General features: G+C 43.2%; 1 long non-coding RNA gene across 4 annotated transcripts; it reads left to right on the plus strand.

Moving 5' to 3' along the window:
- Positions 1 to 5912: 5912 nt before the first annotated feature.
- LOC135281587 (uncharacterized) lies at positions 5913 to 16670 on the plus strand. Of its 4 annotated transcripts, none has more exons than XR_010348188.1 (5): positions 5913 to 6015; positions 6203 to 6407; positions 6546 to 6628; positions 9961 to 10015; positions 12701 to 13575. It is a non-coding gene; the product is annotated as an uncharacterized LOC135281587 (long non-coding RNA). The 4 variants fall into 4 exon arrangements; XR_010348189.1 differs by lacking the exon at positions 5913 to 6015 and adding an exon at positions 16405 to 16670 and having other exon boundaries at positions 6022 to 6407; positions 12701 to 12852; XR_010348187.1 differs by lacking the exon at positions 5913 to 6015 and having other exon boundaries at positions 6022 to 6407; positions 12701 to 12923.
- The last annotated feature ends 1580 nt before the right edge of the window (positions 16671 to 18250 follow it).

Below are 18250 nucleotides of genomic sequence, written 5' to 3' on the forward strand. Positions count from 1 at the left end.
ATTCATTTGCTTGGTGAGGTAAATATGGGCAAATGGCTGAATTCTGTGGGAAATGAGAGAAAGGCCCTCTGGATAGAGATTGCATGTTGCTTATTTTTTCTGTCAAAAGTAACAATGAATATTATATATATTTGGCTGATTCATCAGTGATGCACAAAACTCTATTGTTTAAGATTGAAATGGATCATTAATATTGAGTTTTACAATTTCTTTATAGATGGTTCAGCTTAATTTCTGTATTTCTTTATTAGATGTCTGTCACACTCCAAGAACAAGTGCTTTTGATTAGCATGAGCACCACCAGTGTTAAAGATACAGCAATTAAAAAAAAACCAAATGTGCTTTAAAAGCAAGAAAACAAATACTTATGGTAGAGAGCTCAGTGCTTCCCTTCCCACTGAGGGCAGAATTTCAGGAGGAAATCTATCAAATCTGTTGCTTCTTTATGTGCTGATAAAGTGACTGAGATTCCCACCTCCTACCAGGTTACTTTTTACTCAGCAGAATATGAACATTGCCAGCTTCTCTAACCCACCAAGAAGAGAAAGAGATGGAATTTCAGCAAACAGGCCATTCTCAGACATGGCACTTCAGTGCTGTGGTTTTTCCCTTTTGTATTTTCCTTTGTGTCAGAAATGTCCATAGTGGGAAAATAAATAGGGAAATCAGTGGGCCTTCAGCATGGCCCATCTGAGACAGCAATTTGGTTCCTGCTGCTGTTCATCTTCATGTGAATTTTGTTCCTCAGACACTGGAAGTGCAATTGTAGAATTGGCAATTCTATTAAATAATGAGTAGCCCTGTGCTGAGGAAACGTGGACTAAGCAGTGAAGCTTTGAAGGTGAGATGGTTTTAGAAATCCTGCCAGAAACCTGAGTAACTGACTGCTCCAGGAAAGCTGAGGCTGAGTGTGGAATTGAACCTTGAGATGACTGGTGTCTAATTTTCCTGCTATTCAGTATTCCTTGCTTTGTACAGCATCTGTAGTTCTGTTTTTGTCCACTTGAAAATAATTTAAATTGGGCTTCTTGCAAAGATAAATGCAGTACAATGAGTGATATAGAAAAGGCCTGAAAGGCAGCAAATTTCCTGAGCTGAGCACAACCGCACTGGCCCACATCACACCCAGTGGTGGGTTCACTTTATGTGTGGTAAGTCAGGTTTTCCTTGCAGATAGATTAGTGGCTTTAGAAAAATCTCTAAAACTCCAGTAAATCTATTTCTGGTACATTATTGACTGATGCCAGAATTCTCACTCTTTTTATCTTTTATCTTTTTTCTTTTTTTTTTTTTTTTTTATTTTGAAAAGAACCTCAATGAGTTTAATCTCTGTCATTCAGTCATTTATTTAAACCTGGAATGGGCCCATATGTCCTTGTACAAATGAAGAACAGCTCAAGGCTGATTAGTATTCCCTGAGCCTTCATGGATTATTATTAGCAACTTTTCCCCCTTGAATGTTTACAGAGCTTTTGTGAGCTTTTTACATCAGTTAGCTTGTCCTTTCAATTTTCTATTATACCTTTTGTAATTGCTTTCTGTCTATATTTGATATGTTGTTGCTTTACTCCAGTAACTTCCATTATCACTTTCAGCTTTGCTGTTGCTGGGATCAACCTGATTGCATTATTTACTCTGTTTGCTTTAAATATCACTTCTTCCTTGTTCTCCCCCCTCCTCTCCCACCATCTTTCTGGGAATATTTGAGCTTAGCAACATAATGCTGTCTGAAGTCTTATTTGTTAGCTTCATAGCCTGAGACTGTGCTTGCTTGAAGGCAAATGATGTGTTATCATAAAGCACTAAACACCCACAGACCATTATTGAATTTATCATAGCTACCAGCTCAATACACAGTGAAAGATAAACTTGTTTTTTACTGCCTGTGGAAGTCGGCAGGTTGATTCCTCCTTTAATTCTCATTTTTGTCAATACCAGAATAATTAAATCCCCATGAGTAAGACCAGTTTATTCATAGCTCTCACCACAATGAGTCCCAACTATTTTTGAGCGTAGGGTTGTGTTAAAACAACAAATTCCCACTCCAAGCCTTCCTGCTTGTTCATGTGCTCCACTGCCTACCAGAGGCTCTGCTCCCAGTCCCTCCTCTCCCCATTTCTCAGTGTGATGTGTGACAGACATGGACAATTCCTCTGTGCAGACAAACTCCAGAGTTCATTAAATCTAAAAGGGGCCTGGGTGTGTTGGCTCCTGCTCCACACAGTCCTGACAACGTTTAACCAGCACCTGCCATGCCCAGCCCATCCAAACCAGCCCTCTGTCACTGCAGGAGTGAAGCCCCTTATTTGCAGAGAGAAAAAATTACTGTGTTATAATAAACATGGAAAGTGGATGCAAATTTTCTTAAGCATTTAAAGTCAGAAATGGAGTTTCCCTTCTGTTCCACACTCCAGCTCTATGTGCTGTTATCCTTGGGAAGGCTCAGGGGGATTGCTCTGTTGCTTCTGTTCCTTGTAACCTGGCACCAGCTCTCCTTGCTGTGTCTTAAATATATGGAATAAATGATTATTTCACAGAGGAGCTGTTGCTTTTTCTGCCTCCATCACCACTGGGGCACTGGGTACTCCAATACCCATTACCAGCTTGCAAAGCAGCATCTCCCTGAAGACAAACTATGCTTCACACAATGTTTGTTGTGTAGATCCAGGATCAGATTTGGACTTTATGTACAAATCTATTTTCAGTCTTTAGGTATGTGTCTGTCACACTTTAGAGATGCAGACTGATCCTTTACTGCAAAAAGTGCAAAATACCGAAAAAGCTCAGCTTTTCAATAAAGAAAAGATGGCCTACACAGTTACAAGGCTTCTTTGTTACAGTTTTCAGTCATTTAAATAAAGGCTGAAAGGAAGCTGTATAAATAGGATAAAACGTGGGACACAGCCATATTTGGCTATTTTGGTTTTATTCCTCATTTTGCTGTGCAAGGTTTCCTTTCTCCATCAAAATAATTAGCAAAAAACTCCATCCATAAAGCCCTGCCTTGAGCTTAATGCTAGGTCAATGAGCCTGTGTTCTTTCTGGTACTGAATGCTGTCTGTGATTATTGCATTCATTAATTTTTATATAGGAAATAATACCTCTGCCTATATATGTTGCCTATAGCAACATACAGATTTCTGTTTCCAAATCAAACTTCATCTGTACCGTGGATGGGAGGGAAGCACAGAGCTGGTACAGTGTCAAATCAAAGAATTCAATTCCATAGAAATAACCAACAGCAGTGCTTATTATATTATGCAATTAAATATTACAATCCTGCAGAACCTTTCTGATCTCCCTTGGTTCATGTACTTTTTTAAAAAATAGTTTAAGTTGCTGTGTCTTAGATATCCAAACTCTGGTTCTAGTTCTGGTGGTTATAACCCAGACCTGCTTTTAGAGTAATTCTTTACCTAACAAAACCAAGTAAAATCTAATTCCTTGTGTCTTATTGATCTTATTTGCTGTAATATTTTTTCCAGTCATTAGAATAAATGTCAGTGCATAGCTGACATCCAGAATGTGGTTTCACACACACTCCTGGCCTCAAAAATCCCCCACATCCAGTTATTCCACAGCTTTAAGATATGACACAATCTCAGCTTCCAAACTTGCATCACCAGTTTTCAGGAAAAGTGTTGAAAAGAGCAAGGAAAATTTTAATCTGCTTTTCAAAGGCATACTAGAAATTTGTGATTTTTTAAAGTGCTAATGGCATGGACATCATTCCAAACTGTGATTTTTATTTACCAGCTGAATGTGGAGGCTTTCTGAAAGCCAAGCTGAGGATCAAATGCCCCCTCTAGATGCCTGGTTTGTTTCTGTAATGAAATATCCCTGCTTAAAGTCCAAAGGCCTCACTTTCTAAATGGATCAGACTCAGGAAGGTGATGGAGAATTGTGTGTGCCCATGTGTGTGGTGGTGACCAAGAGGCAGAGAGGTCTCAGCCCACAGCAGCTCCCTGGGTGCTGCAGTCCCAGCCCTGCCAGAGGATCCTCTCCCCCCAGCTCCAGGCTCCTGCTGGACCAAGGCTCTGCAGGTGCCTTCAGGGAGACAGCGTGGTGCTCCTTGGAAAAAGGGACTGACAGAAAGCATTCCTAGCACTGAAATCCCAGTTTTGGATCTTCTCCTAAAGCCAGGAGCACAAGCTTTATTGGCTGAAGGTAGATCAGAGAGATTTGGTCTTTCAGACACTGTGGCAATACAGCTCCTGAGCACCTGACAATTTCTCAGTTTCCTTTCCCCTCTCATTACCCCATTTTAGGTGTGTTGGATCAGTTTTGTTCACACCACAAGAGCAACAGATGTGCTCCTCCATTTCCTTCAGGGTCTTGCAAACCTTGCCTGGGGATATTTGTTAGTTTCTGGTTCCTTCTGCTTGAAAGAACAAGACATAATGGGCCATCTGCATATTTGTACTTCTCAGATGAGGATTATTTCATTTGCAAGGAGCTTAACAGAATTCTGAAGAATTGGCTTTGTTTATCATTTTAGGGAATGGGACAACATTTCTACTTAAAAATTAATTACAAGGACATAACTCAGTTGTGAGACCTTGTCGAGATTGAGAAAAATCCCCCATTCTCAGGAGAGCTATCGGCCCTTTTGTCATTTGTAAAACTGACTTTAAAATGATAGCATTAGTGATTAAAGACTGAGAGAAAGAAGTCTCAGAATAACCAATGGATTCTCTGACATATGTTAATATATTCTGTTTGGAAAGGTTACTTCCATTTATATTCCAGATGAAAATACTTGGTGACTTTATTGCATGTAATCACATTTTTTCCTACAGAAGCTGAGTGCTCTGGTTAGCACTGGGAATAATAACCCAAAAAATGGTGATGAATTAAATTAATAAAGAAGTGTTGATTTCAATCAGAACACATTTTAAAAGATTAGAAATAGACATACTGAGTTATTTTTCTTATATATAATTTTTATTTTGATTATATCTTCTATAGTAAATTTAATACTACAATGTTAAAAAAGGAAAAAGAAGTTTCAATTTAATAAAAAAATCTGTAAATTGCTGATCTAAATGATTTAAATTGATTTTTATGGTTATTTAATTTCCTTTGTTAACATTTAAAAAACCTAAAATAAACAAGAAAGGGATCTGTTGAAATGAATCAGAGGAAGCCACTGGGCTGATGCCAGGGCAGGAGCACCTCGTTTTTTAGGACAGGCTGAGAGAGCTGGAGGGGCTCAGCCTGGAGAAGAGAAGCCTCTGGACTGACCTTGTAGCATCTTCCAGTGCCTAAGGGGGCTACAAGGATCCTGGAGAGAGACTTTTGGCAGGGGCATGTAGCGATAGGCCAAGGAATGAATTTAAACAGAGAAAGGGGAGGTTTAGATGGAATATTAGGAAGAAAACCTCTTCCCTGTGACCTTGGTGAGGCTCTGGCACAGGCTGCTCAGAGAAGCTGTGGCTGCCCCACCCCTGGAATTTTCCACATCTCTATAGTGGTTTGAAGCTTAGCACTTTTTTTCCTCCCTTTTTTTAGCTTAGGACATAAATGAGACCTTTCTCAGTTTTTCCCTGAAATCTTTTCCACTCCTTTATATTCAGTGTCACCTTTGTCACTTGAAGCCCTCATTTGGAGAGCAGGACATCATTCAGATTCCAGTCACTCCTCCCTGCTAGACTGGGTGAAGGGATCTCAGCATCTCAAGAAGGTGTTTTAAACATAGAGATAGGAGATCTGGGCTGTGAATCAGCTGCTGCAGCTTTTAACTCAGCACAGAAAAACCTAAATAAATAAACTGAGGATGGCAACTTCAAAACACCCTGCTAAAAGCTGCCAGCCCTGAAGGGAGCAGTTTTGGGGAGCTCAGCTGACAGCAATAACACCTTCTGCAGGTAACAATAATCCCAAGCACTGTTTGCACGTGTGGGTGGGGCCAGCAAAGCCCAAATCTCTGAATAGTCTGACTAGCTGGGGCCACAAGGATATCTTAACCAGGGAAAGAAATCAGTGGCCAGACAGGTTTATTGCAGCTCAGAAGTTGTAAGCACCTGCCAGGCTGTTCCTGAGTGTGTGGGTGCTCGTGGCTCCTGAGAAGGCATTGCAAGGACAGCACACCTTCCCTGCTGCAGAAAAGTTTCCTTGATTATTGATTAATACCCCAGAGAGCCATGACCTGTACCCTCCTCTCCCTCACTCTTAAAATAACCTGGTTTTCATGGCTTTACAGCTTGAACTGATGCTGGTAGCAGCAGCTTTGCTGGGCTGTTGAGCTTTGAGCAGGAGGGTCCCAGCCTGGCTGGTTAGTGGGATGAAGTGCTGGGATAAAAGGGTCAGCAGGTGAGAGGAGCCTGCAGGAGAAGGGCTGATGAGAAGTGTGTGAGGTTTACAGCAGTGGAGGGACCCAGCTATGACCAAAATCCCTGCAGAAAGAGGTGCTGAGAAGTTCCCCTGTTATGGCAGGAGACTGTGCTTAAACCCCCAGGAACATAAAGCTGTGAACAAAAAACCCCCTTGCAGACAAGCTGCTAAATCTAGAAATATGAGATGTTTTCTACTCATGTCTCCTGAAGGAAGGCTTCACCCTGGAAGGCTGCAGTGCAAACCGAGTTTGCAGTGAGGAGACAACCCACAAACCTTTCTCCTGCACAACCAGGTAAATTCTCCCATGAGGATCTTGCTCATTTTTGGGATAGCCCTGAGCCTCAGTGCTCCTGTGTGACTTCCAGCTGCTGCAGGTGCTGGGATGGTGTTCACTGGTGTTGGTTCTGCCTGCTGTGGACAGTGAGTTACAGCCTTGCAGGTCCTGTTCCAGGAGCCTGCTGTGTCTGCCTGGAGGTTTGCTGGAAAGCAAGGAAGAGCCTGCAGCAAACCCCTGGCTTTGTGAGCCTGGGACAGCTTGCCCAGTGCAAATGTGTTCTGAGGGCTCCTCTGCTCAGCCTGGGCTCTTCAGGTGCTGTAAATGTAAATGCTGCTCTGACCACTGCTGCTTCTGGCTGGGGATCTAATTATTGCCAAACTGAAAGTGCACTTGCAAGGGAGGTGTTTGAGTTTCTAGACTGCTTTGGAGTTTGAAAAATCACTTTTCTCCCCTGATATTTTTTTATTTTAATATTCTTGTTCCTCTCCAAGTCTTTCTGCTCCTGGGAGGACTGAGGAATAAATTGTTTTCATTATCATTATTTCAGAATGGGGGGCAGGAGTGGATAATGATCCTATTTCACACTTCCATGAGTTGCCATGTGGTGATGACATATGCCCTCCAGCAGGAAGTACTAACAAGTGGCTCTTAATTTGCATTGAGCCATACTGCCATTCCCAAAACTCAGTATGTTTTCTGCAGTATGTATAACCTGGTACTCCCTAGACCTTTGTACATATTGCTATTCAAAATTGATATGCAATAACTTCAGGATTTTTAGTGACACCTCTCAGGTGTTCTGCCTTCCACCTCCTCCCTCTTTTGGTCTCAAAGCAGAAGAGGTGTTTTAAGAGGCACCCCAAAAATACATGCCCCAAAGCAGAAAACAAAACTAGGTCTACTTGGTAGTTTAGAGGACTCTTAGTGGGATATGATTATAGATGGATTTCAGGCAGCACACAAGAATTAAAATGTAACTTTCATTTCAAAGTTAATATTTCATCTTGACCTGCTGTGATCTAAAAGGAAGATTATCTCCTGTGTGATCCAGAGCAACTTTTGTCCCTGCTGTTGCTTTGGATAATCCTTAGTGTGCCCATGTTCCCTCTCAGGACTGCAGACTGAGAAGGTGTGAGCCAAGCAGGATGTTTGGGGTTGGATGCTTGCAAGGAAGGAGAGTAAAGCCTTGCTGATACAATGGGAACTGAAGTATTAAAACACATCTGATCCTTCCTGAAGCAGGAGGAAATCTGTGGGATGTTGGAGTGTGACTGTGCTGGGGCACACATTGCTGCTGTGCAGACTTCTGAGGGTGTTTTGTGTGCAGAGCAGAAGGATGAAGAGCAGTAGATCATGTAAAGAGCTACAGTGGAGAGCCAGAGAATGGATTAATTTGGAGGCAAAACCAAAGGTGCATCACTGAATTCCTGTTTAAAGCATCCATGGCAGCAGTAGTGTAACATCTCTGCAGACAGCACTGGAAGTGAGATGTACAAATGTGATTTCCTGGTATGTCACACATAAAACAGACTCAGTGTGTGTCCTGGGCATGGGCCAAAGATTTTTCACTTTTCTTTGTAGTAAGGAGAAAAGATGTCATAAATAAATCAAACCTGAGAGGAGTAATTCCTACTCCTCAAGTGGCTCATCAGATCTGAATATGATAAACATAAAATGACAGCAATTTCAGTATAAACTAATTATCTATGCATAGAAAATTAAAATTAGACACATCCTTTAGTCTGGAAATTCATCCTCATGGAGATACAATTCTCTTTCTGTTGAAGAGTGGAGTCCCTTGGGTACAACATCAGCTCAGGGGGAGCCTTGACATGGGAAGCCCCTGGCTCTCCCCTCCCTGATTCTGCTGGAGAACTTTTAAAGGAGTGAGATACCAAGACCTCATTACTCTGGATGTTGACTGGAAGCTCTGAACCCTTACAGGATGATAAATGTGGCTTTTAATTTTTTTTTTCAGAGCTGTTAGAATTTCTCTTACTCATGCACTTTTTAACAGAGGCAAATAGCACAACCAGGAATAAAGCAGAATTACTGGAATGCATCCTTTTAAATAATGGAAACAAACAGGAAAATAGTTCAGAACTGCCAGCTGGTGGTGTTTTCCTCCTCTTCTGGAAGTAAAGACTTGGCTTGAAAACAGGGAGGCAGGTTCATCAAGAGTTTAGAGCAGGGACACGGGTTTTATAAAAGATCTTTGCTTATATTTCTGCTCTCCCATATAACCTGAATTGGCACTTTCACTTCTGTCTGCTGTTTTCCCTTCCTGTGCTGTTTTCCCTTCCAGTCAAATAATGTTTGAACCATTTTGAGGATGGGGTGAAACTTCCACCTGCTGTGCAGATCAGGTTTTATTAGGACATATTCTCTGGCTCAGAGTGTGAGAACTCCTTCAGAGGTCCCTGCTTTTGGCCTTTTGGCTCTAGGTCACTTTTATTTTCAGGTGGTGAGGTTCTGCTCTCACCAACCACTCTGCTGCTGGTGTGGGTCTGCTTTCCCTAGCAGCAGTGCCTCTGCATGGCTGAGCAGCCCCTCTTTGAAAACTGGGAAAAAAAATATAAATCTGTCTTGCAGGAGTGGAGCTAATGTGCAAAATTACTGTATTAGTTCACTGATGGATTTGCCTCTGCAGAATGAATAACTGGAAACTAACATCCAATTTGTTTAATGGGGACACGGGAAGAAGATAAATCTTGAAGTGGGATCTTAATGACTGTAATAATTAATGGTTTAATCTAAAGCCCTTGGAGGGTGCTTTGTGGCTGTCCCAGTGTCACACACTGGGTGTGGGCACCAGCTCAGAGGGTGCTGAAGGGTGGAAGCAGGATGGGGTCTGAGTGGGACCCACAGAGCAGAATGACAGCCTGGTCTGGCTTCATGTGAGCTTTGGAGGGAAAGGGGACAGCTCTCACTGGACCAACAGGTGAAGCTGGGAGAGGCAGCAAGCTCCAGGGTGAGCTTTTCCCTCATGAAAACACAGAATATTCTGAGCTGGAGGGGACCCACAAGGTCCAGCTCTTAGCCATCCACAGGACATCCCCAAGCATGTTTTCCTCAGGTTTACACCTTCCCCTGGTGTGGGGGCTGCTGCCTCCCATGAGATGCCTGGGATGTGCCTCCTGTCGTCCTTGGGGAGAAGTGGCTGCCAATCCTCTGTACATTGTACATACCTGTTAAGGCATTTGGTGACCCTTCAGGCTTGGCAAATAGAGCTATTTATATATTTGTGTGATATTTTCCTTAACCTATTCTTAACACTATGCTTTTATTGCTAAGAATATTTAAATTGATTGGGGAATTCCTGTTTTATCCTGACATTTGTTCTGCAGCATCCAGTGCATCCTTCCAACCTGCCAACATTTACCTCAGGTATTGCTTTGCCTGGTGAGTGTTTGTGATCCTGGGTAACTCACATCCTTGCATGTTTCTATCACATGGATTTTTGCTGGAGCTGGGCTGTCCTGCTTGCTGCAAGTTTGTGCTGCTTTTCCTTCCATTCCTTCCCTTGTGGGCTGTACCAGTGCAATATGGTCCCATCCAGGTTTTCTGTGCTTGTCCACCAAACCTATTCATTATTGAGCAAAACCCTGGAACAAAGTGTTTGCTCTTCCTCCCTGCTGCAGGGAGAAAGCTCCTGCAGGGAGCCGGATGTGGGGAACTTTGTCCCTGAAAGGTTTCCAGTGCTGTCAGTTCACAGGGTGCTTGAACAAGGTCATGTCTCCTTCGTGGTGGAGCTCTCCTAGAAGGAAATGCTGCTTAAAATCCAAGGACTCCATCTATGTAAATCTATTTTACTATTGCACATTAAGGAAGCAGTTAACCTTAAGTTGTCCTTCTACTTGGAGAGAGCTGCTGTTGAGCTTTTTTGACCCGTGGGCTTTTAGAAGTTAGAAGCACATATTAACAAAATGCGCTCTCAAGAGGAATGCAAGTAACCTGCCAGTCACTGCAGGCTGACAGGGACCTGTCACTGGGTGACACTTCCTCTTGGGGAGGGGAGAAGCAGACATTGGCAAAGCCTTTCTCCTCCCTGAAGGAATCCTGCCAGCTGGCAGTGGCTGCTCCAGCAAGGGGAGGCTTTGGCAGGCAGCAGGGTGAGCTGTGGTTATTGAAAAACAGGCTGAAGTGGCAGCAGCTGGCAGCTTGAAGAATCTCTGATAGTGTGATGATAACCTGTCTAGTGCTGTCATCATTTGAGCTCAGCAGGACCAGAAAAAATGCTGATGATCTAGGGGGGATATGGAAAAGCTGTGAGGTTTTTTCTGCTTTATCAAGGAATGGTTGTTTTCTTACAGCATGAAGGATTGTTTTAGTGTTTGCAGGAATAAAGCTGGAGCATCCTGACTGGCCTCTAAGGCCCACCTGGCCTAAGTTTTACATTACATTTGTAGTGGGAAAAGAAAAATGAGTTTGAACATCAAGTTTCTTTCAGAAATCTTATTGCTGCAGCCAACACCTTTTCCCTCTGAGGGGATGGAGTGGGTGTTGCCCCTCTCCCATTTATTGAGTGACTTCAGCAGTTTGTTTCAGCTTGGTAAAGTGGGTAGGTGATCTGCAGTGTAACTGGGAGAAGAACAGGTAAAATACTAAATGTCAGTGGATGATTTTTACGTACAGAAGCAGGCAGTGTTCCCCAGTGATAGGGAGATCTGGAGACACAGCAGGGACAACATTTCCCCATGAGCCCACTGCAGGTGCCCAATTGATGTTTAAAGGAGCACCTGAAGTGCACAGCAGGGAAGAAATCAGTGTTTTAGTCTGGGCTGGAGGCCTTTCCTCCTGTCTCTGAGAGTGTTTGGCTGGCATTCTAGAGAGCAGCATTACCAACTGTCCAAATGAATTATTCCACACAGCCAGGCTAAAACTAAATAGGCCCCAGTTGTCCCTTCTGGAAAGGATTTGTGCTGAAATGGGGACTGCTGTGGTGGTCATGGAGAGATGAGAATGCCAGAAAAACTCATTTCAGCATTTAGTCTGGAGAGAAGGCACAAATTTGTATTTAGGTCTTGAAAAATGAATGGAGCCTGTCTCTTTCTGGTGAGTGGAAAAGGTGGACCAGAGAGGTTGATATATCCATACACAGAGCACTGATGTGTTTCTGGGGCTAATCCCAAAAACAGGATATTGTCTTAAAAAAAACCCCAAAACACAACAACAACAAGCCTAAAAAAAAAAAAAAAAAAAAAGAATGTGTATGGCAGAACTCTTGTATCTCGAGAACGCTGACAATCTGCACCAGGTATGGGTTAGAGTGAAAGACCCTTTTGGGAATCATAGGCAGCCCTTGAATTCTGGAACAAAGCTTTGGATTTCAGCTCAGTCCAATGCTTTGCTCAGACAACAATTATTTCTCATTAGCAGGTAGCTAAAATTGCTCTGGAAGCTGTCTTGTGCAAATGTAATAAAGCATGTTCTGAGTATTTATACAGTGCCAAGTATTAATTAACATGAAAGATACCAGCAATTGACTGAACCCTCTGCAAGTAATTTTATTAATGTTTAATCCTTATTAATGACTTATTATAATTATTTGGGTACATGTTTTCCTAGCATATTTAGCACTCTCAGGCTCCATCATTTCCTTCACAACAGAGATAAGCTAAGCCTCAGGAATAAAGCTGAGCTCCAGTTTTCCAGCCTGCAGCTCAGCCTGCAAGCACTCCTCTCAGAAGGAGCTGCTGTGAAGGGATGGCAGCACAGAAACCATCCCTGGGGAGCTTTTGGGTGCAGGTATGGGTCTGGAGCTGGGGAGGGAGGCCAGTGTTTTCTAATAAACCAAATCCTGAGTGAAGGTGTGTTCCTGACTCTATGGAGCTCTTGAAAATCCCATCTGGGAAATTTGCCTCATATTGTTTTTAGCCAGATTTGGTGTTCCAGCAACATGCTTGATTAAAATTTGTGTGATGGAAAGAAAGGATTCTCAGCACCTGATGAAGGCTGTGATTGTCTCTGGGGCTGCAGTCCTGGTACAGCAAACACCTGAGCTACAAGGCTGAGATGCTGTGGCATACAGGCCAGGCTGCCACTGAATTATGTGAAATTATATGAAAGGCACAATTCCTTTTCTAGCCCCGCTCTGCCCCCCAGTCCTGAGATGGAGAGATGGAAGCTTCACTGGGGGTGTTATCAGCAACCTGGCATGCTCTGAGTGGTGGATGATAACAAGGTGATGACCTTCCAGTGATAAGAGTTGCAAAGAAAAAAACCAAGGGGCAAAGAAGGTAATTTACACTTGCAAGGACAAAATGTACAAATCACATCAGAGATAAAGAAATGCTCAGGTTTATGATGATGCTGTTGTATGTGATGTTATCACAAGATACTGTAGCTACTTTATCTTGTATCTAATATACAGACTAGGTGGGACAATTTAAAAAAAATCCAAATCAAGAGAGCTTGTGGGAATTAATTTTGCTGTGGGTTCTCTTGAATGAAAACAGTAAGGGCTAAATCAGAGTACTGAACCCTCTGTATCCTGTTGGCAGCTGGTGCCTTCCTGGTGGTGGTTTTTTCCTTCTTGGTTGTTGATGCAGGAGCAGTGAATTTCAAGCAGCTATTAGCAATAAATGCTTTGCAAGTGTGCAGCTCTACAAATGCCTGTTTATAATTTCAGTAAGTGTAAGAGCTGCACACTGATAGAATAATGTTTTGGTTCTAGAATAATGGCTTGTTAATCTGTGGAGTGAATAGGAGTGGAGAAAAGAAATGAGCAATGAGTTTGGTTCCTGAAGCAATATTTCATTAACTGGGGGAAATCCTAACCCTGCATAGCTGCAAAGTTTGCCAGTGCAAGCAAATAATTACTTTGCTTTCTACCAAATATATTTTGATTTTCAATAATTACAGAAAACACAGAAATGTTTCTTCTAGGAATTGGTTTTTTTCCCATTGCTGTATTCGTTGAAAATATTTACTAATGGCTAAATATAATGAATATTACTTTTGACTGTCTTAATTTTCTTTAAATGGAGCTTGCTGAAGGCACTTTTAATTCATCCCAATTACTGTATCACACAGTTCCTGTAAAATTCATAATTAGACATGATGCTTTTTTGAGTGCAGAGCAAGAAGCTTGCTTTGCTAATAAGGTGTGATTTCCCCAGTCACCTTTTTAGTGACAAATGTTTATTGCCACAAGTTCTGTAGAGCATGCAGCAGAAGAGTTGAAGGACTTGATTTCTGTAGCAGGGGGCTCCTGGCAAAACCCTGATGGGAGGAGCTCCTTGGCTGATACCCCAAGTGCTGGCTTCCCAATGAAGAATATTAAGGGTGTAAAGCAGTGCATGGTAATCTAAATGAAATTAGCTAACAACCTGAAATACTTAGAAAAACAAATATCTCTAGCCACAAGAGGCTCGTTGTACTTAATTCAGAAATATTAAGCAGTTTGTATAACTGTACTTGGAGCACATTACAAAGAATGCATATGGAAATGAGAAACACCCTTGCTAATCTACTGAATTAGAGCTAGAAGTGTGCATCAGTACCTCATATCTGGAGGTTTTTTATTAAAACTGCAGCCTTTTGCTGTCTTCAGTTGGAAATTATATTGACCACAAAATGGAGTAAGGCACCCAAATCTGTCAATAAAAGCAAAGTACATGATAAAATGAGATATAATGATGAGGAGTGTAACATAGCCTTTCCTTGCTGTGCAGCCTTAAATCCATTGCCTGCTGCTGCCCATGGGGTGGTGTAAAAGGGGACTCAACAAAATGTGTTCAGTGTCTCTGGACATGGGATTGTGTGAAAGGAGAGCTTTGCTGATGGCTTGTAATTCTGCTTAGTTACCCCTTGAGCTGCTTGCCGTTATGGGGAGGGTGTTTCACCTGGAGCTAGTAGGCTAATTTTGCAAAAAAAACCTCATTGGTAATTATGTGGTGATGACAAAGTTGTTTCTGTGCAGAAGTTTGATAAAGAATGGATATTCTTCTATTAAGTAAATAGACCAGGTTGGTTCAGTCCTCAGATCTACCAATTTTTTTTTTTCAAAAATCTAGAAAAATAGCTTGACACTTGTAAAATAAGCATTAATATTCTCTTTTCTCATCTTTAGTGCATTTAGATGTCAAACTCCTCTCTTAGCATACAAATAGTCCCTATGGATTGCATTGTAGTTTTTATGGGGGACTTTAAAAGGTATGGATTAACTATTCACTGTTCCCAGTTAAATCTCTTATGAGATTTAAAAGAAGTCATTAGTAACTATTCAGTGTGTAAAGCCAGGGAGAGATAAGACCTTCCTAATTAATTGAATGTTGTAGTGTCACTCTCAATGCATGGGATTATCAAGTAAAAAAGGGGCATGATTTCTTTTTAGGGTACTCATTGGTAGAGTTGAGAATAAAAAACCCTCCTGGCTCCTCAAAGGCTCCTGGTGTTTACTGGACAGTGCAGGCAGGGTCACCTTACCCCATTCTGGCCACCCACTCACCATTGTGGGGAAGATTCAGTTGTTCTGTATCCTGAAATTCCTGGATATGTGTGAAACTGGAATGAAGGAAAAGAGCAATTTGGATATTTCAGTGGGAAAAATTAGATAAGATTCTTAGATCATGGCTTTTCATTTTTTTTTTTTTTAATCTACCCATGTAGTTTTTCCTCTGTGTGGCAGCAGAGAGCACTGTGACAGTCAGGGCCTGAGCTGACACCTGGCTGCTCCCCCAAACTCTGGTCCCTGTCACAGCAGCCTCAGCGCTCCCATTTTGGGAGGGGGCGTTCAATTTTGAGCCTCTGTGCTGAAGAGCAGGGCTGGAGCTCTGAATACAGCTTATTCCAGAGATTCACATGCAATTTCCCCTAATCCCAGAGGGCTCTCAAAGCCCAGGCTGCCTTGGAATCAGCAGCAGAGCTTTGAGCAGAGGTGGTGGCAGGTGCCAGGTGGCATCTCCGTGCCAGGGTGGGAGGTGCTGCTGCTGTGATGGGTCAGATGCGGGGCAATAATTCCCCCATCAAAAAAATCTAAGCATTTTACCGAGGAAGAAGAGTCCCAAACCACTGTATGAACACAGACTATTCACAGTTTTAACTGGAAGCATACCAAATAATTAGATTTCTTCCAATTATTGACTGCCAGCAATGCTCTGATCTTCCATAAATCATAAACCAATCAATTTAAAATACTTTTATTCTGTTAATCTGTTTCAAACAGGGGTTACCCTGGCAGAAGTTTAAACAATGGCTTAAAATGGGAGCTGTGAATTCAGAAGAGAAGGACTGTTAAGAAAAGTAATTAATGTTATTGAAAATAGAATTTGTTCCTGTGAGGTGGGAGTGTTGATAGAACACATGAACTCCACTCAGGTTTTGTTGTGTGATAGATTACTTTTTTTTTTTTTTTAATAACATTGCAGGCAATTTGTGATGGAAAAGAGAAAATCACTGGAGTAGAGATGTTTTGGAGTGTTTTATTTATAGTATCTTAGGAAAGATGCAGGGTGTGTTCTATGTGAAATACCTGCTCTGCCATACAATTCCAAAGTTATGGAAGAGAAAACCTCTAAACTGATGCTGCAATTAAATAATATATGTTTGAAGTTAGTAATTTCCAAAATGTCACATGGGCATGGGCTTGGGTCTGCCTTTATTTAAAGAAGGGCAAAGTGACCCTCAGCTATTAGCAAAAGCTGGGTTTTTTTGTTCTGTCAGTGAACCAAAATTCTCAATTTGCTTGTACAGCTTTGCTGTGGAGTAGTGTGCCATTTTTTGAGCACTTGAATTCTTGACTGAAATGCATTTTAATTCTTTTATTTTAACATTTTTCTGTCTTCCAGGGTTTGTCCTCACTGCTTTTTATGTACAATAGCTGAATTATATGGGCAAGATAAGAATGCTGCTCACTGAAAAGTGTGACAGGCTGGCATTAACCTGTCCAGAACTGTGCCTGATGGAGCAGATACTGTTCAGATGAAATGTATGTTTAGTCTCTAAAAGCTTTTCAACACTAAACCAAAGCCCTTCACTTTTTCTAACAATGATGTAGCCTGAGATCAAAATCCTTGTGCTTTTTCAGTAAACCACGGTCAACAGGAAGGCACCAGGATTACACAGGGGCTTCTGCCTTTAGGGGTGATGGAACGAGCTGTTCTTGTTCCTTGAGCTCTGCTTTCAGGGCTCTTCCCTGTCCCTGGCTGCCTGGCTGGGCAGGGGCTGGTGTCCCTGGTGTCCCAGCACTGCTCTGGCTGGCACTGGTGTCCCTGGTGTCCCAGCACTGCTCTGGCTGGTGTCCCTGGTGTCCCTGGTGTCCCAGCACTGCTCTGGCTGGCACTGGTGTCCCTGGTGTCCCAGCACTGCTCTGGCTGGTGTCCCTGGTGTCCCTGGTGTCCCAGCACTGCTCTGGCTGGGCAGGGGCTGGTGTCCCTGGTGTCCCAGCACTGCTCTGGCTGGCACTGGTGTCCCTGGTGTCCCTGGTGTCCCAGCACTGCTCTGGCTGGGGTCCCTGGTGTCCCTGCACTGCTCTGCTGGCTGAGGACAGACTGCCTGGAGCAGGTTATTCTCTCTGGCCACCCAAGGAACCTGCCCTGGGGGCACCCAGCTGAGGCTTTGGCACTGTCCCCTGGCACAGGGGATCTCTGATCCTCACTTCAGGTCTGTCTGGACTCAGTAATTGATCCTCTAAGGCAGTGCTCGTGATTTTGGGGTGTAGGAAGGAGAATTCCCAGAGAAGGCCAGGTCCTTTTGGAGATGGGAAGCAGAGCAGGGGTGAGTTGCAACAAATGCTGCTGCTAGGGGCTGTTTGCTGCTTCTGTGGGTTTATTTTCCCCAGAGCTGCTCTGTAGGGCACTGGAGGTGAAAGGGATTGCTGGGGTCCCTGCCAGCTCCTGGTTCCACCCCGATGGTGGCTGCAGACAGAGCAGCCCAGGGCTGGCTGGGGGAGAGCTGCCACTCTCCCTGTGCTTTTGGAGAAAACCCAACTGCTGACCCGTCCTGGGCAGCAGGAGCTGCCAGCTGGTCCTGCCTGGAGCCTGGGCACAGCCTGGTGACCAGGGCACCCTCTGAGGGCTGAGAATGGGGACAGAACATGGCCCATGAAAGGGGCAGAATGGTTTGGAAAGGAGATCTAAAAGGCTTTTATAGGTGTTGGTTCAGGGGTCACTTGTGCTCTTTAGTGTGCTTTTATTGAAAAATCCTTAGCAGAGCCCTGCAAGTGATCACTAACTTGTCAATGCATCCTTTGAGCCTTGTGAAAGGTATTTGTTTTCAGCTCTGACAGAGCAGAAATCTACAGATCTTCTGAGTTCAGGTTTTTCCTTGCCAAAGCCCACTGGCAGAAGGCCAGGCTCTGAAGCTGGGTTGTTTCTCCTGAAGATCTGAGGCCATTTGGTCTGATAAACCCATTCTCTTAATTGTTTGCATTCACCAAATCAAAGCCTTTTTTCTGCTCTTAGATCCCATCAATGGATGGGACTCCTGGAACCCCTGATGGGTGGCTGAGGTTTAATCCACGATGGAGTTTTCAGCATGGAAATGGAATGGGATTGTGGACATAACAGCCCAAGTGCTGGAACTGGGAACTGGGAGGGGCAGTGCAAGGAGAGGAGGGTGGGGAGTGAAGCACAGGAGACAAGCTTTGTGTCCCTTACTCAGGAGTGAGAGTGATCACTGAGAGTGATTAATGCG

The sequence above is a fragment of the Passer domesticus genome, chromosome 15 (genome assembly GCF_036417665.1).
Source record: "Passer domesticus isolate bPasDom1 chromosome 15, bPasDom1.hap1, whole genome shotgun sequence".
In the NCBI taxonomy this organism is placed as follows: domain Eukaryota; kingdom Metazoa; phylum Chordata; class Aves; order Passeriformes; family Passeridae; genus Passer; species Passer domesticus.